The following is a 27,652-nucleotide window of genomic DNA, read 5'->3' as shown; positions in this document are numbered from 1 at the left end:
TAAGTAGCAGAGGCCCTCTCTGGCCAGAACTGAGCTATTGTTCACTTACTCCCAACAGATCCTCTTGTCTTCTAAACGTTTCTCTCTAATGGCGACATAAACCTGGAGATGGGAGTAGAGGGAGGGGTAACAGGAGTGGGTACCTGAATTTTCATTGTCTTGCCTATTGGATATTTCACTGATGACACCTTTGATCTCCCTCTCAAGATTTGCTTGAAACCCTTGAGATCTACAGTGGTTGCTTATAACCCTCCATCTTCCAGTGGAGGCAGGTCACATAGTAATGGGATATCAACCCTACCAGTGATGGGAAATTTGAGAAAGAGGAAGGGAAAAGTCCTATGAAGTCTTCCTCTAGTAACAGCGATTACCATGAAGTATTTGTCAGTTGCTGCATAATGTGTTTTTGAGAACTTTCTGATGTGATTCATATAACTTTAATGTGGTAGGTGTTTTTGCCCCAGCATGATCAAGTAAGGCCCACAAGGTGACTAAGTGAGCTTGAGGTGGAGCTGGAATTAGAACCCAGGCCTGTCTGGCTCCCAGGGCAATATGTGCTCTTTGCTGTACGCACTCTGCATCTCATGTGAAATAGCTTATATACATCTCTTGCCTCCACCCATTATTAAGTTGAACTTCTAATCCAAAATAGTGACAGATGTATATTTACTTGGCTCTTAACCAATGTCCAAAGAAATAAGTAAAAATAGTTTATTTTCAGCCCTTCTTGGAATCTTTCATGTTCTGTTTCTACTCTTTGTTTCTACTAACATGTCATTTATTTGTCTTCCTAATTGCATGTTTATTATCAGGCAAGGACCCAATCCTCCTCTCTTTACACTTTCTGTAATGGGAAAATGGAGTTTTGAGATATTTATAATCTTTCTTTCCAGACTTGACCACCACCACTGCCACTCCCTTCAGCCTATCTGGCAATGGCTCCTTGCACCCTTGAAGCACAGAGTATTTCTCTAAAAGACAAACAATGATAGCATTAAGATGGGTTTTTGCCCACTTTGGTTTTATGTTCATCCAAAGCAGATGCTGTCCATTTGCTGTGAATGAAAGATTTTTCACTAAACTTGTATCAATCCATGAATGTTTCATTCCTGCAAAGAAAGATTGACTCATTCTGTTGACAGAAAAGAAAACAAACAAACAAACAAAAAAACTGCAAGTGAAGCAGCCATGGACAAAGTCAATGTCTGACGAGACAAAGGCAAAAGCAAACAGTCATCAGAGACAACAGTCCTCTCATTTGGGCACCGATCCTGGACAGCAAAGTGGTATAAAATGTAGGCAAATGCCTTTCAAGTACATTTAAATGGAAAACTCAAGGTTTCCTAGATTTGGGTTCCTGGTGGGCGCCTTCTGCTCTAAGAACAAATTGCTACTTCTTACTATTTATTTATTTACTGAAATAGCTTGTTGATGTCGCTAGTGTAACCGAATATCCAAAGCCTAGAATTTGGGGGTCCAGGGAAATGTGGATATTGCTCAAATCTCTTTGTTCACAGACAGGCTGGTGGACCCTTCCAGGACCCTTTCTCTTGGACCTCACGTCCCACAGGGCTCACCTGCTTCTTTGCACTGTCTGCACTTTGTCATTATCCATGTTTCCTTCAGTTCTCTGGAGCACACCCAGACCCGTAACCTGGCTGTGCTCAGCTGTATGCTCAGCACAGGATAGATATTCAAGGTTTTCTGTAAAACTCAAGCACATATTTTAATTTGAGCTTGTGCTAAGAAAAAATTGGATATTTGTACATTAAATATGGACATTCCTGCAGAAAGCCTGCTTTGATTTTCCCAATTGTCCTAAGAGTTAATATTTTAGATTAAGACCAAAAAAAAAAAGAGGGTGGCGCCTGTGGCTCAAGGGGTAGGGCGCCGGTCCCATATGCCGGAGGTGGCGGGTTCAAACCCAGCCCCGGCCAAAAACCAAAAAAAAAAAAAAAAAGGCCAAAAAAAGATCCCTAGGCTTACCCAGAAAGTTGTGTTTCCTTAGCAACTGCCAGATACTGCTTATGTAATAGCCCATAGTATATTACTATTTGTGTTGGAAATTTTCTCCCCCATTGGACTGAAATCCCATGAGAGCTGCTATTTAGTGCTATTTTTACTTTTGATAAATAGCACATTTTAAGAATTTATGTCTGTATAAGTTGCCTGAGGAGCCTGGTCAAAGGCCTGACCCCCTACATGCTCTAATTATCTGGAAATTCTAAATTCTTCTCAGGGCCTCAGCTTTCCTCCTGAATTTTCAAAGAACCCCTATACTTAATCAGCCTAAAGGTTCTGATACTGTGTCTAAGCACCTTGTGGAGTCTCTTTCTAATCTGTTGATTTTGTGAACCTTGCTTTTGCCGCTGTCAGAAATTGCTGTTTGTTCTCATCTGGCTCAGACATCTGATTTTTTCTCTTCACTATTGCAAAGATGTCTGTGCTGGTTTGATCCCCCAGGGGCCTAGTCGCTCTTTGAGGCATCCCTTCAATAGCCTCCCTTTGAATGATTCTCAGCCAATAGGTTTTCTGCATTTGGCCTGTTGAAGGATACCCATACATGCAGTAATTCTGAAATAGTTTTTAAAGAAGGACTTTCAGATGTGTTCAGATGCTGTGCCGGAAAAACAAATGTGAAAGTATCAAATAATAAAATAGATAACAAAGTCAGAGTTGGCCTTTGCCAAGTTAATGAAATTTTAAGCCTCTGACTTGACTGAGAATAAAAAAGAAGAGAGAAAATTTAAAGAAAGCATTTAGCAATAACTAAGTGACTTAACTCAGAGGTTGCCCATATTTAAAATATAAAAAAAATGTTATACAAAGTTTATGTCAGTTTATTGCATAGTTAAATAAAATGGTTAAATTCCTGGAAAAACGTAAATGATCACAACTGACTTGGGAAGAAAGAAAAAAAACCCGAATCGTCTAATTATTTTTAAATAAATTACATACATAGCCAAAATTTTTCCCACCAAGAAAACCACAAGGCTCAGAGGGTTTTATAAGTGAGTCATTTCAAAATTCAAAGAATAGATCATTTCAATCTTGCATGGGAACATACCCCAACTCAAAATTATTGACAGTTGTGTTTCATCACATGGGGACAGGTAGTTGGTAGGATTCTTAACAGAATCTGGGATTGGATCATTTAAAATACTTGGCACATTTCCATGTGGTAAATAGCTATTGAGAGCTCACTTTGTGAATATTCTCACTGGTGATGATATAATTAGAAAAACTATAAATCTTTTTTTTATTAAATCATAACTGTGTACATTAATACATTTATGGGGCACAATGTGCTGCTTTGCTATACAATGTGGAATGCTTACATCAAACTGGATCACATAACTATCACCTCATTACTTATCTGTTGGGGTAAGACATTTATAGTTTTAATAGTTTTGAAATGTACTGTTGTAAACCTTACCATTAAGAAATTCAAAATCCAGTGACGTATCTAAGAAAGCAAGTAGACAATTATTAGAAATTATACTATAAATTGTTAACTGGTGCGGCACTATACCGCTCCTCTACAAAGAGGGAATTAGTCAGGTTCGGGCTTTCCATAAAAGTGATACCATTGTTGATTCTTGACCTACCAGTAGGGTTTAGCAAGACAAATGTGTGAAGAAATAATTTTAGGGATAAGGAACACTAAATGCAAAGGCTCATGGGTTAAAAAGTTCATGACTCATTTAAAATTTTTAAAAATCATTGACTATGTTAGTAATTTAGATTAAGGTAGGATAAGAAACTGACAATCATCTCTGTCTCATGTAAGGCATTGCATGATGGTTGTCCTCTCTTGACTTTTCAATCTGGAAACAGTTGGAAGCCATGCTCAAATTGAAAGACATGCAAGGTCTCGACCAGAAGCTGAGTCAGGGGCTATCTTTGTGGTTGTCTGCAGATTTCCTATTTTCTACAGGTTTGCACTCTTATTTGAGGGTTTGCCTTGTTCCACGTTTGCTCATGAACCTAACCCAGGCATATTCTCATGGAAGTCACAGGGCTATGTAAAGGTGTAAGGAACTACAAATGTGAGCATTGTTTTTAAATCTTCTGTTTGTGTTTATTACTGCCCCATTGCCCAGAGCATTCCTGTGGCAATGACTGAAGTCAGAGAGGAAGGGGCTTGTGGAGTGACAGATCAAGATCATGAGACAGGGAGGTCATTAATTGGAACTTACAGTTTTTTATGCAATAAATACAGCATAGTTCATAGATTTTTTTTCACCATCCTAGTCATTCACACAAAAAACACCAGACTGATAAGATGTCATTATAAATATAAAAATCTAGCTATTTTATTCCAGATATTTCAATGTATATCAGACAATTGTGTTTGCAAATACAAATACTCATCATTATACATTTAATAAAATTTGGATGACAATAATGATAATTTAATGATGATAACCTACTAAATATTCTCATCAAGAGTGTTCTTATAGTGTCCACAGAATTGTTATTTAAATAGAATGTAGATTAACTGAAGAAAAATATTATAGTGTTGGTGTTTTCTTAGCTGCCTTATTTTTTATATAGCTTAAAAAGTGACTGAGCATTCAGTGATCTCACACCAAGTTATCAAAGAATAATCTCACATTAAATTACATCTATATTGTGACAAAAATAAAATTGTGTCCATTCAGTCTTTCAAACTGCCTGGTTATTCAGCCTGATTATATGGGGCATCTATGGTTTGAGTATCAATTTCGTGTTAACTGATACTGATTGGACTCTGCTGTCCTGGTCAGAAGAAAAACTGGACAAAAAAATCATTATTGCAGATATGGCTGCCTAATTTGTGATAAAGTGATGCATAAGTAACTTTTTTGCTTACTTTTATACTACACTGCATTTGTCTATTAAGGCTGATGTAATAAAGTACCACAAATGGAGGGGCTTTAACAACAGACATTTACTGTTTCATGGTTCTGGCAGCTAAACTCAGAGGTCAAGGTGTCAGCAGGAGTGATTCCTTCTGAGAGCTTAGAGGAAGAATCAACTTAGGCTGCTCACTTCGTTTCTGGGGTTTGCTGGCAATCTTTGGTGATCCTTGACTTTCAGAAGCATTGCACCGATCTTTGCATTCATCTTCGCATAGCGTTCTCCTTGTGTATGTATGTGCGTCCAGGTTTCCCATCTCTATAAGGACACCAGGCATACTGAATTAAGCTTCAACCTAATGATCTCATTTTAGTTCATTACATTTGTGATAACTCTACTTTCAAATAGGGTCACATTTTAAGGTATTGGTGGTTAGGACTTCAACATGGAAATTTGGGGGGGTCTCCAATCTATGAAGTATCCTATATTCATAAAAAATTCAAGCTGAAAGTTGAAGCATTATTATTTTTGAAGTAGTATTTATTGACATTAGAGGCTAATCCTTGTTGTCATATATACATGTAAGCAAATGGCTAACATTTGGTTAGAGTCAGGTGGTGGAACCAAAATTGCTAATTATCAGTTACTGCTGGGTATTCATCTACACAAAAATTCCACCATTAAGTGAATCCAAGGAAGAAAGATTCTTCAGTTACACTAAATGTTACAAACATCAAACTAATGCCAGGGTTCTTTCTGGATTTAGAAAATATTTACCTTTCTTGTCTTTTCCTTTGCATCTTTTTCACCACAACTACTTGTCTTCTGACACTTCTTTTCAATTGGACTGCCACTTTTCAGAGTTCGGACCCTCTTGGAATATGAAATACTTATAAAAGAAGGACACCGAAGTCTTATTAATAGAAAAGAGAATGAAAAACAATGGTGTATATTCTATAGACGAGGCTGCCCAGGATGAATGGTTAGGAAATGGCATCACTTGGAAATATAGACTCATCTGAGAAATCAATTTCTGCCCAGAATAAGATTTTGGACATACACTAGAAATCCAACTGAAAATCACTTGTGATATCCCAGGTTTTCCTTTCCTCCTGTGACTCTTCACTCTCTAAAGAAGTCTCTGTAGTTTAACTGGAGAACAAAGCAAACCTTGAGTTTAGACGGGAACATGGAAGGAGGGATAATTTTTCTTTCACAATGGTGTAACCCATGGAGAGTCATCAGGCAAGTCCTTTCTTAGACTAACAGAAATTGTGCAGATGTGGTTGGCGGATGAGGGACACTCATGATTTGTGTGTATGAGACAGGAAAGGAGTTCCTTTGGGAAACAATTCTTAATTGGTGGATGGGAATGGCTATGAAACATAGCCTCCTCTTGATTCAGAAAATGACAACAAGTAAAGAATGGTCAGTATCCAAGTTCTTTTAAAAAGCTATAACTTTAAGTGTTAGACATAGTCTATATCCTTACTGCATCTGATCTAAAGAGTTTCAGGTTCAATTAAAATTTATTGCAGCTCTTTTCTTAGCTTCTCTTCAGGTACTTTGCTATATATGAGCATGTTTAAACCTTATGCACTCCCTTGAGATAATTACTTTAAGAACTATTTGGCTGATTGGGGTGTTGCAGGCTCAAAAAATCTGTATAACTTTCAGTAATGGAAAGAAGAAGATTTATTTCCTTCAATTAGCTAGGACAAGTTCTTTCAGGGAGAGACTTATTTTAGATGAGACTATGATTTGGTTAAGACCCTTGGAGTGGTGACTGAGCCTCACAGGTGAGGATGTCAACATGGGCAGAATCCTTCTGCAGACTGTGGGTGAATGTTTTCAAGTTAAGGATGCAGGAGGGAGGCAATGTAAGAGAGATCTAGAACTTAAAGAAAACCTCAGCCACAAGTCCTTCTTTGGGTTCCTCTCCTCGATCCAGGATTTAGAACTTTATGAAACGCTTAAAATTCTTGAGGTGAAATGTATATTTTACTTTGAATTGGAGGCAGTCTAGGCTTTGCCTTGTTAAACAATTTAATAAAAAGATAAAATCATGGCTTGTGAAAAAATGAAATGAGCTTGTAACAAAGATTTTACAATTCCTTAATTAATGAGAGAACAAACAAGATATTAAAAGGAATTCAAAGGAAAATTCAAAGTACACTCAAACTATAAAAGCAACTAGGAATATAGAAATTATTTTATGAACCTATGCAAAACTATCTTCCTACAGTAAGGAGGAGGGAGTCAACTATACTTCCACTGGTCAAAATGCATTTGTGTTTCCATGAACAGGTACAGTTGTGTTATGACTTTTTTTCTATACTTTATAAAGTTGTAAAATAGCTCAAAGCCAAGACAGCATGGATCACCCAGAGGATGTCTTAGACAGGACACCCAGTGATCATTTTGCCCATTTCAAAGTCTTCTACAACTTTTCCTGACCCTACTGGTATGAGCAGCACTATGGTAACAAACTTGAAGCTGGGAAGCTGAGTCAAAGAGAACTACAAGGAAGTCAGCAGCTGGGAATCAATAAATGTCATAGGAGGGCTTTGGACTTTGGCAAGAAGGTGGAATTGGGGTTCAGACCAAATTTAACTCAATGAACATATGGTTTGCATTTTGTGGTCCTTAGAATGGTAAGTAGGAAATTGGAATGGAAACCCCAATTTTTCTCCTTCCAAGTACACTTCAATTTTCACTTCACTCTACTATAGCAAAATATAAATAAGAACTTCCTTTGTTGAGGTTAAATAATTGTTAAATAATAGTGAAATGAATATATTCTGCATAGACAGAAAGCAGTGGAAACTGAATGACCCCGATAGTTTTCGTGTACTCATATGGGTAGGTAAATGTTGTGAGTTGAATTGTGTCTCCCAAAAAGATGTGCACAATTTTACTACAGGTGCTACTGAAGTGAGCACATAAAAAGATTTGTTCAAATCCTAACTCCCAGTACCTATATGTTTGGACTTATTTGGAAATAGGTTCTTTCCAGATGTAACCAAGTTAAGAGGAGGTCTTACTTGATTAAGATGGGCCCTAATCCAGGGTGATGGGATGTTTAAACAGAAAAGGAGAGGGAGGTTTCAACATGGAAACACAGAGGAAGAGACATATACAAGAGGGAGGAAGGTCATGTGAAGACAGAGACAGAAATTGGAATGATGTACCTGCAAGCTAAGAACTCAACAAATTGTTGGCAACCATCATCAGCTGGAGAAAGGCAAGGAATGATTCTTCTGTAGAGTCTGCTGAGACAAATGGCCCTGCTAACTCCTTAACTGCAGACTTCAACTTCACAGAACCCCGACAGAATAAATTTCGGTTACTTTAAGATACCTTGGTAGTGATATTTTATTATAGCAGCCCAAAAAACTAATACTATTTCACTAGGAAAGATGTTATATTTCCATTCTTTTCCAAAAATAATTTAAAGAAGTTTATACTGAGATGTAAAATACAGAAAGGATGGACCAATTTAAAGTAGGTGATAGGATTGACACACACACAAGAAAGCAAAGAAAACTGTCATTGTAGAAAGATGACTCTAGATATAAGTAAGAAATTATTATTTTGCCTCCTTTGTTCCCAGTTAAGAAACCCCTATTGGAAAGTACAACAGGAAAGAGATTCCTCAGTGACTGTGAGATCAGAAAAAGAGTTACATGACTATTCTAAAAAACTGAGACCTCTTTTAGTAACTCTTTTTCAGGTAGCATGTAGCAACCAAAATATTTCCAGAAGGCATGCAAATACTGACTCCATCAATTCTGGTTTTAGTTCACTAAGTCAAAGTAGAACAAAGGCCACAGTAGCAATCCCTTTTGCTTTAAGGGAGATATCTTGCATATAAACCTAAGCATTTTATTAGTTCAATAGTGAAATTTCTTGAAGGCATGTAAGCAGTGGTTGAGCAATCAGTCTGTTGGAGATGTTGCACTGAAGTTGAGTTCCACATTGGTGGAACTGTCACAACAGGTAGCCACTCAGGTCCCTTTAGATTTGGATATTCCTTGGTTCATTCATTGCTTCTCCTTGGTTCACTCAATGAGGCAGGGCTCAAACATCATAGATTTTAGATAACCTATTTGCAAATTGAGAAGCTTAATGCACAAATAGGCATGGTCAATCAGGTTCTGTCTACCTTACATAATCTTGGAAATAAGATTTCTAGTTTCTCTTGAAAAAAAATCATAGTTTTTCTGGACAAACATGCATGGTACTATCAGCTGTAAGTGAACAGCATCTGTGGCTTGAGATGGAAATAAAGTCTCCTGGCTACCACAGTCATCCTATTTCCCTAATGTCTTATTATTCTTATTACGTAACTTAGGTGCTTCATATTGCTTAACACATAGCATGGGTCTAGGTCGCCATCCTCTGTGGTTTTCATAAAATCACAATAAAAAATTTCTTTTTTTATTTACCAGAAAACATCATGGTTGACAATTTTAATGCAGCATTTGGTTCCCAGAGTGGAGAGATAAGGAAATGTAATCCCATTGAAAAGGTTACTTGAATGCAGTCTATTGCCTTCTGGAAAGTACGCTTTTCCTTCTAGGGGCTTAGTATGTATTTGTGTTGATTTAAGCTTTGCATTTGTCCACACACACCCCCATGGTTTTTATGCCCTGCCTTCTACTTCATTTATAGTTTCCCCATTTAACATTTCTGATGTCTGTGTCACTAATTAGTTAACACATTTGCTCTGCGTGGAGAATTATAAAGACCTTATTCTCTTACATCTTTTCTTTGGAGGTACAGCTCAGGAAACCTCAAAAGATTGAAATCAATTCTGGGGGGCAAATTACATGAAATTACATGAAAAAGGGATTCCAAGAATACAAGCTCCTGGAGAAGTTTTATTTCTTCCAGATCACCTGGAACTCAAACAAAGTGAAACTAGCAATTTTATCCAGGTTTCAACAAACCTGATTGCTGTGTTTAGCCATAAACCAGAACAATGAAGTATACACAACTCTTTTATGACCTATTTATTCACTGGTTCAAGCCATCTGTTTGATATTATGTGTTTGAATTTTGAGAGAGCAATAAAAGCCAAACAAAATTGAGGAAATTAATTCACCTTAAGAAAATGAGCTTGCCAAATTATTCCAGAAAAAATATTCAGTCATGGGTAAATTATGTTTCTTATCCACCTAGGGCATACAGTCTCTGCTATTCATGGTCCTTTGTCAAGACTAGATAGGCTGGCATTGCCCATGATCATGTTGGACATTGTTAGCAGCTTCTTGGCCTTTTAAAACTTACACTGAGAGAGAGTTGGCTTGTTTAAGCGTAAGTAAGAAGATCATTGATTGGAGCCAACATGTGGAAAGCAAAACTATTATGTTTTGATTTAATGAAGGCTCTCATTATTCTCTCGAGACTCTCTCTGCTCTTGTTGGAAACAAGATGTTCTCTGCTATCATGGCTAATTATCATATCCAGCACAGGCTAAATCCCCACCTCAAACAGCTGCTCTGTCCACCTGGAAGTCCAGCGGTATATCCTGTACCTTGCTGGCTTTCTACCGAGAAGAAGCCTAAGGTCTGCCTCTGGGACTCTGAGTAAAGTGAGAGCAGAGAGCTAGTCTTGCTCCAAGCTCATAGACGGACACTACTGTCTTGCTGGAGTGGGACTATTCATTCTTATGGATTTCCTTTTCAGCATGCTTCCCACTTTTGCCTGGTTGGATTCTGGATACTAATTCCAGGTTATTCATTAAATTTTTCATCCTGTACCTGTTGTCAGCCCCGAGCAGTACTTGTCTTCTCCATGTAGAACCCGGGAGTAGGAGATTCAGAATCGAATCTCTTCTCCCTTTCCACTCCTGTGAGATATTTTTGATCTTCAACTAGATTTTTTGGCTTTGTGAGACACATTATCATCAAACACAATGGCTAGCAATGTTATCAAGATAGACCCTCACTCCATGAAGTCTCTTGTATTCACTGGCAATCTCAACACTCTTGTGTCAACAAGTCTGATGTGCAGGCAATCTTCTTGGAATATGGCAAAATTGTGGGTGGCTCTGTTCACGTGGGCTTTGCCTTTGTTCAGTAGATTAATGAGAGAAATGCCCAGGCTGCAGGAGAGGATGGCAGAATGATTGCTGGCCAAGTTTTAGATATTAATCTGGCTGCAGAGCCAAAAGAGAATTGAGGAAAAGCAGGTGTGAAATGATCTGCAGTGGAGATATACAGGTCCTCTTTGACAATGGCATTATTATGACAGATGTGCAGTTACCCAGCATGTGTTCCTCTCCTTTCTCCTAATGCTCAGGCTGTGGTGCCCTCAAAATTCCAATGTCTATCAGGAAATACCTCATGAAGACAAAAGTGGATTTTTCCAATACCTCATGAAGACAAAAGTGGCTTTTTCCTAGTTTGGAAAGTTGAAAGGAGATGACCTTCTGGCCGTTAAGAAGGGATTGACCCAGATAAAACAAAAAGTGGATTCTCTATCGGAAAAATTTGAAAAGGAACAGAGCAAACAAGCAGTGGTACAGCTGAAGAATGATACTTCAGAAGAGGAGCAGAACAGCAGCTCCCTGAAGAAAGATGAGACTAATGTGAAGATGGAGTCTGAGGGGGGTGAAGATGACTCTGCAGAGAAGGGGGACCAACTGGATGATGATAATGACGATCAGGGGGATGACCAGCTGGAGTTGAGGAAAGATGCCAAAAAAGAGGCTGAGGAAGGAGAGGATGACAGAGATAGCACCAATGGCAAGGATGACTCATAGTGGGGCTTAGAAATCTTATCCCATTATTTCTTTCCCTAGGTGCTTACCTAAATCAAAATTTTCACCAGATCCTCTCCCTCTAGTGTCTTCAGCACATGCTTACTGTTCTCCCCATCCTTGTCCTTTCCATGTTCATTAATTCATATTGCCCTGACCCTAGTCCCGTTTTCATTTCCTTTGATGCTCCTAGTAGTTTAGGTAAGTCCTCCCCTGTAATGTTTTGCTTTTAATTTTGATACCTGTTTATGACTTACCAATAAAAGTGATGCATGGTTTTTGAAAACATTTTTTTTTTTCATCCTGTCCCTTTCTTTCTGGCTCTTTTGAAATTAATCTTGACTAGGCCTGGAATCACTTCCTCTTTACTTCTACCTTAAGTTGACATTGATTTAACTCTGTTTACTCAGACAAAAATTGTTAGCCTCAGTAGCTGATCTTCTCTCTTGTTCATGAACTTTCTTATCCTCTGTTTGGTTCCTTGTCATAGACATAACTTTTTTCTAGATCAAACTACTGTATACCATATATGTCCAAGGGATCAATTTGTGGATTTTGCCATTATTGGCTTGTAGCACTGAGCAGCTACCCACATTGAGAACTCCTGTACTGTGTTGATGAAGTGGATGGTGTGGAATCATGGGAAGATCCCACAGCAGGTGTTAGAATTAGCTAGTTATTATTTGTTATGTGTCATTGGGAAAGACAATTTGTCTCTCTGTCTTCCATGTCATTTATACAATAAAGGAGAATGAAAATCACTGATTTTTTAATTTTTTTAGGCTATTCTATGCATTTGTGAAATAAAACCTTAAGGGAAAATAGGTAGAATAGATAAAAGTAGAGATGCTTTGCTCAAAATCTTGCCCTCATGTATTGTTGTTTCTACCCTAAGGACATTCCCAGAAATGTCTCAGTGAATCTCCTTGGGCCTCATGGAGAATAAATTTAAAACATAGATTATCTGTACAGTTCATTCTGATTCTATAAAATCAACGATTCTAGGTATATCACTCTCATTCTCTCTCTCACTCTCTCTCCACACTTAGGAGCTTAAATACTAGAGTAAAAAAAGTCAGTAAACCAACTGCTGATAAATAATGATTTGAATATTTTTAAAACTGTGTTTGACTGCTCTTCCAATAAGCTGTAGATCAGTGTGTATACTATGTATGCTGAACAAACAAGAAGTAAATAGGTGGTATACTCTAGTGAACAAATATTGAACAATGTCAATATGAACCACTGGAACTAGCTTTGAGAGATATAGAGATTTTGTCATCTCACATATATAATATGAGGTCAATGAAAGAAATTTTACTTATAGCAATAACAAACATTTTTAAGTGCATATTCTTTAAATCATTAAACCCCACAGCAGCCATCTAGAGTCTTTAATGTTACCCTATGCACCATATTTCTTCTTGTGGCCTTAGGTAAAAATCATATGAAATTATAAGACAGATTTTTATTTTACTTGGTAAAAATTATATTGACTATACTGAGAATTTTACTAAATATCAATCCTCTCTATAAGCACATAAGCAATTGAAACTAAAACATTGAATAGTGTTTGGCCCTGTCTTCTCTAGTGTAAATAATGTTAAAAGTAAAGATTTGAAGATTTGAGCTTAAAGGGAGCAGGATAGGGTTTTAAATAAGTCAAGGAAATCTCTCTGAAGGAAATACGATGAAATAAAGGATGCCAGGGCAGAAATTGGGAGGAAAGAGGGAAGATAAAGGGAAAATCCAAGAGACGCTGAGCACCTTAAGGAGGATGTCTACCACTGACCACTGTGTGATCCAGAAAAAGTTCATTTACCTCCTCATGCATTGGTTTTAATAGCACTAAAATAGAAATAACAAAAATTTATCTCACAGGGTTATTGAGATATTAAGTGAGGTTCTGTGTGGACACAACTTAGAAGACTACCTAGGACAAAAAAGTGGTGAGTAAACACAGGTTGGCTGTGTCTCTCTCATCCAAGTGAAGCTCACAGAATATGATCTGGTGGGAGCAATGACATTGGGCATCAAGCAAATTTATCAAATGAGTTAAGAATACAGAATAGGCAAAGGACAGTGAGGTGCAAGGCAATGGAGGCAAGGTGAGAATGGTGCAGTGATTCAGCTGGACCGGCACGCCTTTCCTATAGATATAATCATGTCTTCTTTGCTTTTCCTCAATGTCTAGGTGGCAAGGGTTATTTGTAAAACAACTCTTCAACCTGTAGAACAAAGTTGAGAAATTACCCATACTGCCCTCTGAATCTTCCTTCTTCTCTTGAATGTTTCTTCTCCCATGAAAGAACTCATATCCCCTTTGTTCCCTTCTGACTACAGACAGAATATCCTCCTCCTCCTTCCCTCCTGGATGCACAGGCATACATCATCTTGCAATCTGGCCCATTCATCTCTGCCCTGACACACCATGTTCCATTACTGATGCTCCAAGTCCTGAAGCAGCAAAAGGTCAGAGGCTGGGGTATTAGTCTATGCTAAAAAAGAATGTCAATGGGTGACATTCATAAAAAGAAGGAGGAAAAAGAGGAGGAGGAGAAAAGAAGGAAGTGGGTGAAAAAAAGTTTCACTGTTAAATAAGAGAGGCGAGATTAGCAGGTGTGTGAGAAAGCAGATTGACGAGGGAAGTAATGAACCTGAGAAGAAAGATACAGTACCTTAATTAGAAGAAGGGAAATAGACCAACTAAGGCAACAAAAGTAGATAAAGAATTGGGTTATATAGATGTTATAATATAAAAATTAATAAGAGTCACACACAAATCAGGCATAGAGTTGTGCAATTACTAATGTTGTAGGTTGAATCTTACAGGTGCAAATTCTGATTATGCACTGTAAGCTTGGTGGACTCCACCATCTTGGTAATAGAACTATAGAAAGGCAGCCTTCCTTTACCCATGATGATAGTAATTTGGTGTGCTCATCCATGTTGTGTGTTAATGGCTGATGCATTTTGAATTTAAGGAAAGATTTGTAGAAATTGGATGATAAAATTTGTCTTATTTTTTTTTTTTTCTATCTTAAGCCTTTTGTAGGACCAGAGAGGTAAGATTTGAGGTTAGTTCTGATTGTGGGAAACTCAACAATCACTTCCTATGGGAAATTGCCTCATCTTGAATAAATGTAATAACCATATTTACCCCAATCATTTGCATTGCCTTTATGTTGTTAAGGTTTAAAAAGGGTTCTATTCTTATTCTATGTGTTTTTATTAGGCAATATCTTCCACAGTACAGCTTCGATTACTACCTTTCAACTGCTAAGTCCAAATTTTAAGATATCCCTACTCATTTTTTGGATTACAATCTGTCTACCAGCATCTTAACTTTTAAATTAATAGGAAGTATACAATTATTATAGAATATCCAAAAAAGGCATTTTTCACGTAATGTTTTTTGACTTTTGTTTTCAATTATATATATATATAATATGATGTTTTGATACATGTTTACATTATGGAATGAGTAAATTAGGCTAATATATTCATCACTTCACATACCACTTCTTTATGATGAGAACATTAAAAATCTACTCTTTTGACAATTTTGAAATATATATTACCTAGAGTCATCTTGATTTATATACATCACCAGAAATTATTTCTCCTGTTTGAGACTTTGTATCCATTGACCAACCTTACTCCTTTTCCTACCCCCGACCCTCAACCACCATTCCATTCTCTACTTCTATGCATTTGTATATTTATATTCTGTAGATATGTGAGATCATGCAATATTTACCTTCTGTGCATAGCACATTTTACTTAGCATAATAACCTCTAGATTCACTCACGTTGAAAATAACAAGTTTTTCACTCTTTTTAAAGGCTGAATAGTATTCCTTTGTATATATTATCACATTCTGAAAAATTCATTCATCTCTTGATAGGTACTTGGAGTATTTCCATATCTTGGGCATTCTGAATAGTGTTACACTGAAAAGACAATAAAAAAGACATTGTGAATAGTGTTACACTGAAAAGACAAAAAACAAAAAAGTCTCTTCAATAAAGGTGTTGGGGAAACTGCTTATCCAAATGCAGAGGAATAAAATTGGACCCTTAACTCACCCTTCCTACAAGAATCAACTGAAAATGAGTTAAAGACTTAAATGTAAGACTTGAAACTATAAAACCAGTAGAAGATAACATAGGGAAAAGTCTATATGACATTAGTCTGGGCAAGGATTTCTTGCATATTACCCTAAAACACAGGCAACAAAAAGGAAATAGACAAATAGAATTGATCACATTGAAAAGTTTCTGCATCTCCAAGGAAACAATTACCAGAGTGAGGAGATGACTCATAGATTGGGAGAAAATGTTTGCAAATCATTCATTAGATAAGGGATTCATAGTCAATATATATGGAATCAAAACTATTCAATAACCAGTAAAGCATGATCCTATCAAAAAATAGGTGAAGAATATAAGTTTGTCTTCTAAAATGAAGAGAAACAAAAGGCCAACAGATACATTAAATAATACTTAACATCAGTAATTATCAGGGAAATGCAAATTAAAAATATAATCAGATATTGGGTGGTGCCTGTGGCTCAAGGATTAGGGCGCCAGTCCTATATGCCAGAGGTGGCGGGCTCAAACCCAGCCCCGGCCAAAAAAAAAAAAAAAATATATATATATATAATCAGATATTACCTCATATCTGCTAGGATGGCTATTATCAAAAAGATGAAATCTATAATAATAAATATTGGCAAGGATGTGGAGAAAAGAAAACCCTTCTACACTGTTGGTGGGAATGTAAATCGTACAGCCATTCTGGAAAACTGGTGGTTCCTCAAAAAAACCCCCCTAAATATGGAATTAGCATATAGCATATACCCTTCTGGGTATACACCCAAAGGAATTGAAATCAGTATACTGAAGAAATGGCACATCTAGTTACTGAAACAAAACTTTCTCTCTTATTTCACTTATTGATTTAAATGAGTTATTGATGGTCTATTATATGCTTAAACAAGATATAACAGAACAAAACCGATAGGGTGCTTGGGCCACAATGCTTACAGAACAGTGGAGACTCTTACCAATAGGTAAATGGGAAATGACAACACATATAAAAGTGCTCTGTAACGCACAGAGCAATGGGAACGTTCCTAGCAGAAGTAAGATCCTATGTGAAAGACTAGGATAAGAAAAGTCTTGGCACTTTGAAGAATTGGAGATAATTCGTGATGTTTGGATTGTATACTTTGAACTGGGGACTAAGTGAAGCAAATTTGTAAGTCTGGAGAAGAAGTCAGGGTCTAGACATTATCGCACACCAAATAAGGGGGAATGCTGTCAAAATGATTGAGGCATTTATCTTATCTCCATTCTTTGATGAGCAAACAGCACTATTAACAGTTTATATAACTTGTTTAAGGTCACGTAAGTAGTGGTGGCTTCAAAAGCTTGCAGTGGTACCCATGGCTCTTTGGTTCCTCTCATCTTTTATCATTTGGCTCATATCCATTTTTTTGATGGTATTATCATATGGATATTTGTTTACATGCTTCCAAAACTGTTTCGTGTAGGTAGAAGAATTATAAAAAGGCGATTGTAATACAGAGAGCATGTAAAGATACGTGACTGTGAAGGATCACTAAGGGTTGAGTTTAAACAAAGGTGATTAAGAACTGATCATGTAGTGTAAACAGCCTGCAAAAGAACCACAACTATGGTGCGGGAAAACCAAGAAAATGTGATGTCCTCAAAGCAACTGCCAAGAATTAGTAATTAGTAATAAGAATTAGTAATTAGTGTGTCTAATGCACCTAAGAGGTCAAGAATAATGAGGAGAGTTAAAATTTTGAGTTAGTAACATAGAAAACAGTGACTTTTTAATGAGCAGTTACAGTGGAATAGGGAGGAAAAAAACACAATCTAATCAAAGTAAAAAGTTATGAGACAATTATGTCTATTTCAATTGTTAAAAAGTAAAATCTGCCAAAAAAAGAAATCTTTTACAAATTTTTATACCCCTAACAGTAAGTGTTGAATATGTAAAACAAAAGTGTGAGATAAACAAGAAAAGCTAACATTACTACAGTCAGCATAGGAATCAAAGATCTCCCATAATTCAGCAATTCATGTGAAAAAGAAACATTAGATTATTTAAATAAGTATTTCCAAACCATTAGAAAATATTCTTTTTTAATTCCATGGACCATTTATAAAAATTTATAAGTTCAATCAATTTTTAAAAAGCATGTATCTTTCAAATCAGTGGACATTATAAATTCACCTGGAAATAGCCAAAAGTATATCCAGTTGGAAATGAGTACAGAGCAAAATGTCAAAATGGCTAGTGTAATTAATCTCCGTATGTTGAATAAGTTTGTATGAAATAATAGGAAAGAAGTGCAAAATATCATAAAATATTTCAAATGGAGCTTCTAAAGATGTAAAGTGCAACATATCAGAGGAAGAAGGATGTTTACAGCTCATTAGACACCTCTTTGAAATGGAGGCCTGAATTTTAGCACACCAGTTCTGGCAATACCATCCTTCAATACAAGAGGGAGTAACTTCTTGCTATTAGTTCTCTTGTTTGGTAGCTCAGTTCTCTGGTTACTTGAGTAACCAATTTTCTTTTTTTTTTTTCTTTTTTTTTTTTATTAAATCATAGCTGTGTACATTGATATGATCATGGGGCATCATTCACTAGCTTCACAGACCGTTTACCAAGTTTCACATATACCCTTGTAAGATGCACTGTTGGTGTAATCCCACCAATCCCCTTCCCTCTACCCACCTCCTCCCTTCCTCCCCTCCCTTTCCCCCTTCCCCCTATTCTTAGGTTGTAACTGGGTTATAGCTTTCATGTAAAAACCCTAAATTAGTCTAATAGTAGGGCTGAGTACATTGGGTACTTTCTCTTCCATTCTTGAGATACTTTACTAAGAAGAATATGTTCCAGCTCCATCCATGTAAACATGAAAGAGGTAAAGTCTCCATCTTTCTTTAAGGCTGCATAATATTCCATGGTGTACATATACCACAATTTATTAATCCATTCGTGGATCGATGGGCACCTAGGCTTCTTCCATGACTTAGCAATTATGAATTGAGCTGCAATAAACATTCTGGTACAAATATCTTTGTTATGATGTGATTTGTGGTCTTCTGGGTATATGCCCAGTAGAGGAATTACAGGATTGAATGGCAGATCTATTTTTAGATCTCTAAGTGTTCTCCATATCTCTTTCCAAAAGGAATGTATTAATTTGCATTCCCACCAGCAGTGCAAAAGTGTTCCCACTTCTCCACAAACGCACCAACATCTCTGGTCTTGGGATTTTGTGATATAGGTTAGTCTCACTGGAGTTAGAGGGTATCTCAAAGTAGTTTTGATTTGCATTTCTCTGATGATTAAAGATGATGAGCATTTTTTCATATGTCTGAAGGCCGTGCGCCTGTCTTCTTCAGAGAAGTTTCTCTTCAAATCCCTTGCCCAGCCTGCAATGGGATCCCTTGTTCTATTCTTGCTAATGTTTTTGAGTTCTCTGTGGATTCTGGTTATTAAACCTTTATCGGAGACATAACCTGCAAATATCTTCTCCCATTCTGAGGGCTGTTTGCTTGCTTGCTTTACTTACTGTGTTCTTGGCTGTGCAGAAGCTTTTTAGTTTGATCAAGTCCCAGTAGTGTATTTTTGAAGCTGCTTCAATTGCCCAGGGGGTCCTCCTCATAAAATACTCGCCCAGCCCGATTTCTTTAAGGGTTTTCCCTGCACTCTCCTCTAGTATTTTTATAGTTTCATGTCTTAAGTTTAAATCTTTGATCCAGTAAGAGTCTATATTAGTTAATGGTGAAAGGTGTGGGTTCACTTTCAGTCTTTTACAGGTTGCCAGCCAGTTCACCCAGCACCATTTGTTAAATAGGGAATCTTTTCCCCACTGAATGTTTTTAATTGGCTTGTCAAAGATTAAATAACGGTAAGTAGCTGGATTCATCTCTTGATTCTTTATTCTATTCCAGACATCTACCTCTCTGTTTTTGTGCCAGTACCATGCTGTTTTGATCACTATTGATTTGTAGTATAGTCTGAGGTCTGGTAGCGTAATTCCTCCTGTAACCAATTTTCTGTATTAACTTTGCTCTGAAATATGTTCAGTATATTATTTCTTGCCTGAACCCTGACACAGTCATAATCCTCAAATATAGATAGAATATTATGAGATGCTGTTGTTTTGGGGATGGGAGGTGGTGGTGTAAATGAGGATTCTTTTCAAGACTAAAATGGCGTGCACCAAAGTTATGTGCCTATGAAGAGACAGACAGCCTTATCGAGAATCCTGGGCTCTGTGTGTGCTATAGGAGCAGCACAGATAACTAGCATATGAAATACTTTGAGGTCAAGGCCTATGGACAAGTTATTAAGTCTGCTTAAAAAGTCCTCTTTATGATTTTGGCATTGTATAAAACTCCAGAACTTTGTCCTACCTTGAAAGCAGAAAAACCCCAGCATTATAATTAGCTTTTCTGCTAATAAATAAGCATAATGTAGCTTGGAGTCTGACATTAAGTTGGTTAATAAAAAATTAAGAAATAGGGCGGCACCTGTGGCTCAGTCAGTAGGGCGCCAGCCCCATATACCGAGGGTGGCGGGTTCAAACCCGGCCCCGGCCAAACTGCAACCAAAAAATAGCCGGGCGTTGTGGCGGGCGCCCGTAGTCCCAGCTACTCGGGAGGCTGATGCAAGAGAATCCCTTAAGCCCAGGAGTTGGAGATTGCTGTGAGCTGTGTGAGGCCACAGCACTCTACCGAGGGCCATAAAGTGAGACTCTGTCTCTACAAAAAAAAAAAAAAAAAAAAAAAAAGAAATAAATATATCTTTTATACCTGTACTAGTGTACTAAAATTCAGATTCTACAAGTATATATTAAACAAATAAACTAACTGGATATCCAGGAATATTTTAATGCTTCCCATCAAATATGTTCCAAGAGTAGATTAATTCCAATTTTAGTATTAAATCCAGTGGGGAAACTAGAACATGATACATGGAATTACCATCAAAGTTACATTTATCTCCATCAAATGTCTTGATACTTGGGTGGTGCCTGTGGCTTAGTGAGTAGGGCGCCGGTCCCATATACGGAGTGTGGCAGATTTGAACCCAGCCCTGGCCAAACTGCAACAAAAAAATAGCCGGGTGTTGTGGCAGGTACCTAAAGTCCCAGCTACTCAGGAGGCAAGAGAATCGCCTAAGCCCGGGAGTTGGAGGTTGCTGTGAGCTGTGTGACACCACGGCACTCTACAGAGGGTGAGATTCTGTCTCTAAAGAAAAAAAGAAGAAAGAAAAACTTGATACTTAAAGACATTTTGGGCCAGGTGACCAGAATAGAATAATTAGTCAATACTTTTTTGGTATCTACAACTTTTGAGTCTTGATAATTACAGGCAAATAGAAAAACAAATCCTGGATCTTCGCCAAGAGGTACAAAGAAGTGGTACCACTTTGAAGACTGTTTTATAGCATATTCTTGACAAGACGGGGAAATGAAATGCAATCCCTCTACTGCTTCAGTCTACTGTGTGCTCTTTGAGCTGGTGGTGTCTGGGAAGATACTTTCACACCATTCAATCTGGTTTGGCTCTTTAAAATAGCTTTATGGGAACCAGTGAGAAAAAGAGATGAAAATGAGCACTTGTAAGAGCAAAGCTGTCTGGTCCTCTACACAGCCTTTTCCTGTAAGGACCAACTTGTTGTTGACTTTCAAATGGAGTTCATACCACTGACCAAGTGCAGACTCATCCTAGTCAGATAGAAAGTGAAAATCTCAGGCAGCATTCCTGAAAATAGTAACATTCATAAGAGTTGATATCATAAAGTGTGGCAGGTAAAGGAAAATAAAAAAGAAAACAAGACAGAGCAAAGTCGAAACCTTTAGTACTATATTTTTAGAATCTCAGTTTTCTTAAAATACAATAACATTTAACTCTTGGGATTCTCATTTTTATAGGCGTTTTTCCTATTACCTTAATATTCTATTTTGAATGAAAAAAATCTATGTAAATCAAATTCTTGTATTTATGCTGTTATTTATTATTGTCATTTGTCAGCTTTTTCTCTTTCTTCTTATAGCCAGCTTCCCTAAGGACTTAATCAGCCCTTTCCTCTCTGTAATCATTAAGTTAGTGAATTAATCCATTCTAATGGTTGCAGTGGTTATCTCTCTAATTTCATGTTTCCACATCCTTGTGGGACATACTGCCTCAGCTTGGCTGCAAATGTCAGATTGAGTATAACAGACCCAGAATTACTGAAAATATCAGGTTGAGTCACACAGATCAAGAATTAAACTCACATTTCCTCCCCTTCTCTCCAAAATAAGTTTCTTTTAAAAATGCTCATTTTGGTGACTGATAATACTTTTCGTTTACCATTCTAGGATAAAAACATGGGTGCTTGTTTTCTTTTCTCTCTTTGTCTTATAAATATGCTTGTCATTTCTTTCTTTGAAATGTCTTCAGGGTTTGTCCTTTATAAAAAATATTTATATATCCATTCATTCCTTTACTTTATACCTGTCCCTCCCCCCCTTTTTTCTATAGCATTCTACCAACTGAAATCCTCAGTTTAAGCAAGGTGTAGGTTGTTGTTTTACCTTTTGAAACGCATCATTGCGGCCAAATGCTCTGAGGAAAGCCAGCTGTTGCATTAACACGCAGGCTTTGTACAACTTTTAAAGTAATGGGCAGAGGTTGGTTCTGAGTCTCTGGGAGAAAGAAGACATTGACTATGGCTGTAATTAAGGTTGCTCTACAAGTAGTTAAGGGCAGACGTGCAAAGGACTATAAATTTATCCCTGGTTACATTTGTTCAATTATCTCTGTTCATGTTCCTTTCACATTTGGAAAGGTTTCAAATAAACCATGCATCATGAAAGTGCCAAGCTAAACAAGTGAAACAGAAACCTTCAGAGATTTTTTTTTTTTTTTTGAGACAGAGTCACCCTGGGTAGAGTGTCCTGGCATCATCATAGCTCACAGCAACCTCAAACTCTTTGGTTCAAGTGATTCTCCTGCTTCAGCCTCCTGAGCCACAATGCCTGGCTAGTTTTTTCTATTGGTTGAGATGAAGTGTTCTTGCTCAGGCTGATCTCAAACTCCTGAACTCAAGCAATCTACCCCCGCCAGGCTCCCAGAGGACTGGGGTTACAGGTGTGAGCCACCACGCGTGGCTGAATGTTTTGTTACCAATACACTGGCAAGTGAGAACACTCAGTGAGAATAGCAAGGTTCAAAGAAAGTTTGTCTTTACTTCTCATTCATATACTATATATATGCACATTATAGACACATGTAATTTTTAAAAAGTTTTTTACCTTCACTTAATTTTTGTGAGTCTCTCACTAGTATTTATGTTTATAAGGCCAACAATAATATATCTTATTCATTGATATGTTTCCAGGGCCTAACTCTGTGTGTAAAACAAAGGAAGTTAAACATTTACTCCTTCTCCTTAAATTAAGAAATTAAATAAATGATCTGGCTCCGTGCCTCTTGCTAACATGAATTATGTAGGGATTTTGGCCAAATGCTTTTTAAGTAAGGATTTTAATGAAATTGTATTTTAATTGCAATATCTCATTGGAATTTAGTTAATGAGGGCAGACTCTGGCAGTATACCAAGTAATTAAACTTCACTAATATTTCATATTTAACTAGCCAACCTCTAGTATAGATACTAGAAGTATATACCCTTTAACAACACTCAGGTTATGTGAGTAAAACATTTTCAAAATGTTATGACATTGAGTTTTCATAATAACTCCCTATAATCTTTGTAGGAGACATATTATCTTTTATACATTTTGTAAAATTTATTTTAGTTCAAAATACATACAGAAAAAAAATACGTGATGGCTCTTTTAAAAGTGAACATTCAATAATGGGAACATTACCAACATTCCAGGAGGCCTTCTCCTGACTTCTACTCATTACCCACTTTGAGCAGTAAATGCTTTCCTGACATTTAATATTAAACAAAGAGATTAGCCTGTTTTGGGTCTCTATAAAAATGGATTCATAGTATATATCATTTTGTGTCTGTCCTATTTCACCAATTTCTTGCGAGATTATCTATTTTCTCATTTGCAGTTTAGTTCATTAATTCTCGCTGCTGTGTGGTATTCTATTGGTTCCATATATTATAATTGTGTTGATGGAGATTTGGGTAGGTTTCCTTGGTGAGTTAAATAGTGATGCTATGAACATCCAAATACATGTCTTTCAAACAAGATGTGTAGGTTTCTCAGCAGAATGTGAACTTAACAATGAAACCTCTGGACCATAGAGTGTGAGGAGGTTAATCTTAGATACTAACAAACAGTTTTGCAAAAGAGTTCTACCAATTTTCACTACTACTGATTATATGAGAGCTGTTTGTCATCTCTTTTAAAGGCGTCCATGTTCTTAGGTTTGAAGTCAATATTTTTAAGATGCCCAGTTGTTTTTCCCAAGCTTTGATTTTTTTAAAATTTATTTTACATTTTATCCATCATGGTGGGGGTGGGGGTTGAGCTGGGATCATGTTCTAATTATAATATGCATTTATTGATGCTAATGTGTTTATTTCTAGACATTGTATTGACTAACTGCATATGAGCTTCTGTGAAGACACTTCTCAAATTTTTGTTCATTTTTCCATTGGACTTTTACTGTTGAATTGATTTAGATATTGCTGGTTAGTTCTTAGATCTAATCAGAAATATCCCTTTCTTTGTGGCCTTCTTTCTCAATATCTTAATTCTGTTATAATAAACAGTAGTTTATAATTATAATTTTGTCCTTTTTATTAGTTTTTACTACATTTAATATTTTTTGTCTATTCAACATTTTTGCTAACTGTAAGACCATGAAAACACTCTTCTATGCTTGGTTAGAATGGCTTTTCTACCTGCCATGTGTAGCTCCATCTAGGATTGACTTTTGTGCAAGACATGAGCCAAGTTTCACATTCCTCTGTAGGGATGTCTAATTAGCATTGGCTGTATTTTCCATTCTTTTCTCACTGCCTTATGGTATTATACTTGTCATTAATCCATGTTAGCATCTGTGTGTGTTTGTCCATTTCTGAATTTGCTTTTAGGCTTCATTGATATATTTGTCTATCTTGAAATCAATAGCATGCCATGCTGACTGTCATTGCTTTTAATAGATCTTAACGTGGGGGGAAATTTTTATCTGTGTCTTTCGAGATCTTCTTGACTATTCTTGGCACTTTGCATTTACACATAATATTTTAGAATTACTTGACAATTTTTATAAACAAACTTGCTGGGGTTTCTTCTGTTTTCTATGAAATTCTTTTCCTAGCTTTATGGGGAGGAAGAAAAACATTTTCTACCTTTTTATGAACATATCCTTTTATTTTTTTAATTTATTTTTTGAGATAGAGTCTTATTCTGTCACCCTCGGTAGAGTGCTGTGGCATCAGAGCTCAGAGCAACCTCAAACTCTTGAACTCAAGCTATTTTCTTGCCTCAGCCTCCCAAGTAGCTAGAACCATAGGCACCTGACACAACACCCGGCATTTTTTTTTTTTTTTTTTAAGAGATGAGGTCTCAATTGGCTCAGGCTGGTCTCCAACTCCTGAGCTTAGGCAATCCACCAATCTAGGCCTCCCAGAGTGCTAAGGTTACAGGCATGAGCCATCACACCCGGCTAACATAGCCTTTTAAAGCTATAAATCAGTACTATAATCAGTAGTTTAGTTTATTCTATAAGTGTTGATATTTTATATATTATTCTTTCAAAAATATTTTCTTTGTTCACACTTCTACTGCAGGCTGCTAATTTCTTAACACAAAATATTTTTCTACTTTTTTTTCTGTTACTGGTGTCTAGGTTAATATCCTTTAGCTTATAAATTATCTCAGTCATTTGAAATTTGCCAAGTCTTATTTTATGGACCATTTGCATAAATAAACTATGTTCCCTTGAAAATAATGTACATTGTGTCACTTATTGGTATAATATTCCATACATGTCAATGAGGTCACTTTAACATGATAGGTTTGGGTTAAACATGATGCCAAAATATTCTTATTGACCTTTTGCCTCTGTCAAATCTTAAAATGGGATTGTGAATTTGACTATTTTTCCATTCAGTTTTCTTAGCATTTTATTTTATTTTATTATTTTTGAGTTATGATCTCAGGTATATAAGATTTTATGTCTTTTATGCCTTTCCATTTCATTGCCTCTTTATATTATGAAATAATGCATCGTAATTTTAGTAATATTTCCTCCACCAAATCCAATTTTGTGTGATATCAATGTCACGATGATATTTTCTTTTGGTTGGTTTTTGCATACCATATATTTTCTATCATTTTAAACCTTTTATGTATTTAAAATGTTTTTATTGCAAGTAACATATAGTTGGATTTTGTTATATTTACCCAACCTAACAGGCCCAGATTTTTACTTGAAATAGTTAATCAATTTGCAATATTTTGTTAAAGCATCTCTAAGGAACTAACTAGAACTAACAGAGATGAACTAGTATTGGTAGTCTGGTTGAAAAGTGTTTGTGTAAGGTTACTAGACATTGTAAAATTCTGTTTTTATAGCCAATACAACTACATTTATATATTATCTATGATGATGAGGTGTGGTTTGGAGGGTGTGTGTCTTTGATACTGCAGTTGAATGGAAGGAAGAAGTGGAGATGTTAAATAATGAAAGATAACCTTTATGGTGTTATAATTTTATTTTTTAAAGTAAAATTTTTACTTCCAATTACAAGATTTTGTTATGAAAAATACCACTTATCTCAACAAATGAATCTTGACTGTTCATTCTCTAAATATCATTCTATTATTGATTTCTAATTTAATCCTACTGTGCTCCATTCCTCATGGTAGATACAAAAATTAGTACAAAAGGGATCATCGACATAAATGGAAAACCAAAGATGGAAAGTTTGAGAAATAAAGGGAAAATCATAAATCATGGTAACTTTAGGTTAAGCAATCTTTTCTTAGCTATGACACCAAATGTATAATCCAAAAGAGAAAAATTATTAAAATTGGACCTAATAAAAATTTTAAAGTTCTTTCTTTATGTCTTATGTCTATTTTTTTCAAAAGCTGGAATTGCTGATGAGTAAAATAGATGATCTTTCTGGCTTTGAAATATCCCTGTCCTGCCAATGACGTTCTCTCTTTCATTCCTGTGAGTGACAAGTTTCTGCTGCTGGTCACCTTATCCCAGTTCCTGTTCTCAGCCACTGTGTTTTCTCAGGTCAAACTTTTACACTAAGGGTTATAACTTAGCAAGATGACCATTTTGCTATGCCGGGGTATTTCTCCATGCACATTAAAGTGACTGTCATCTTGGCACACTTCTAGCTATTTTCAAATAACGTTGTCTTGAGGAATATTTATCATGTGCCATTTCTATGTATTGTGCTGAGGTTATGGGCAAGCAAATTGTCAATATATCTTTAGCAAGTTATATTCGGAGTTCAAGACCAGCCTTAGCAAGACTGTTTAGACCAGGGTTAAAACAGAACTAGAAATGGACACATACACCTGAGGCTCATGTTGTTTCTCTACAAGGGCTAAAGATTGGCCAAAACTTGTCTGTATCCATGACCTTTCTTCAAACAACAAAAGAATTAATTGGAATGTACAGAACTTTACATATTTAGCATATACCAGCCCCTTGGTAAAGGTCATTCATAGCATCTGAATGTCTATGAACATTGAATACTATATATTTTGTTACTGGTATTATCCTGTCCTATATCACCTATATAAGGGGGTTTGGAAACTTGTATATTTGTTTCTTTTTTTTTTTTATGTTACAGAGTCTCACTCTGTCAGCCTGGGTAGAGTGGCATGGTGTCATAGCTCACAGCAACCTCAAACTCTTGTGCTCAAGAGATCCTCTTGCCACAGACCCCCAAGTAGCTGGGGCTATAGGTGCCCACCACAATGCTTGGATATTTTTTTTTATCATAAATTAATATAAGGATACAGATGTTTAGGTTACATTGCTAAA

At 36.5% G+C, this 27,652-nt stretch overlaps 1 pseudogene; it reads left to right on the top strand.

Annotated features, from left to right (window-relative positions):
- The first annotated feature begins 10,747 nt into the window (after nucleotides 1-10,747).
- LOC128563763 (heterogeneous nuclear ribonucleoproteins C1/C2-like) lies at nucleotides 10,748-11,611 on the top strand (annotated as a pseudogene).
- The last annotated feature ends 16,041 nt before the right edge of the window (nucleotides 11,612-27,652 follow it).

This window comes from Nycticebus coucang, chromosome 13 (genome assembly GCF_027406575.1).
Source record: "Nycticebus coucang isolate mNycCou1 chromosome 13, mNycCou1.pri, whole genome shotgun sequence".
NCBI lineage: Eukaryota > Metazoa > Chordata > Mammalia > Primates > Lorisidae > Nycticebus > Nycticebus coucang.
This window is presented reverse-complemented; position numbering and strand designations above follow the sequence as displayed.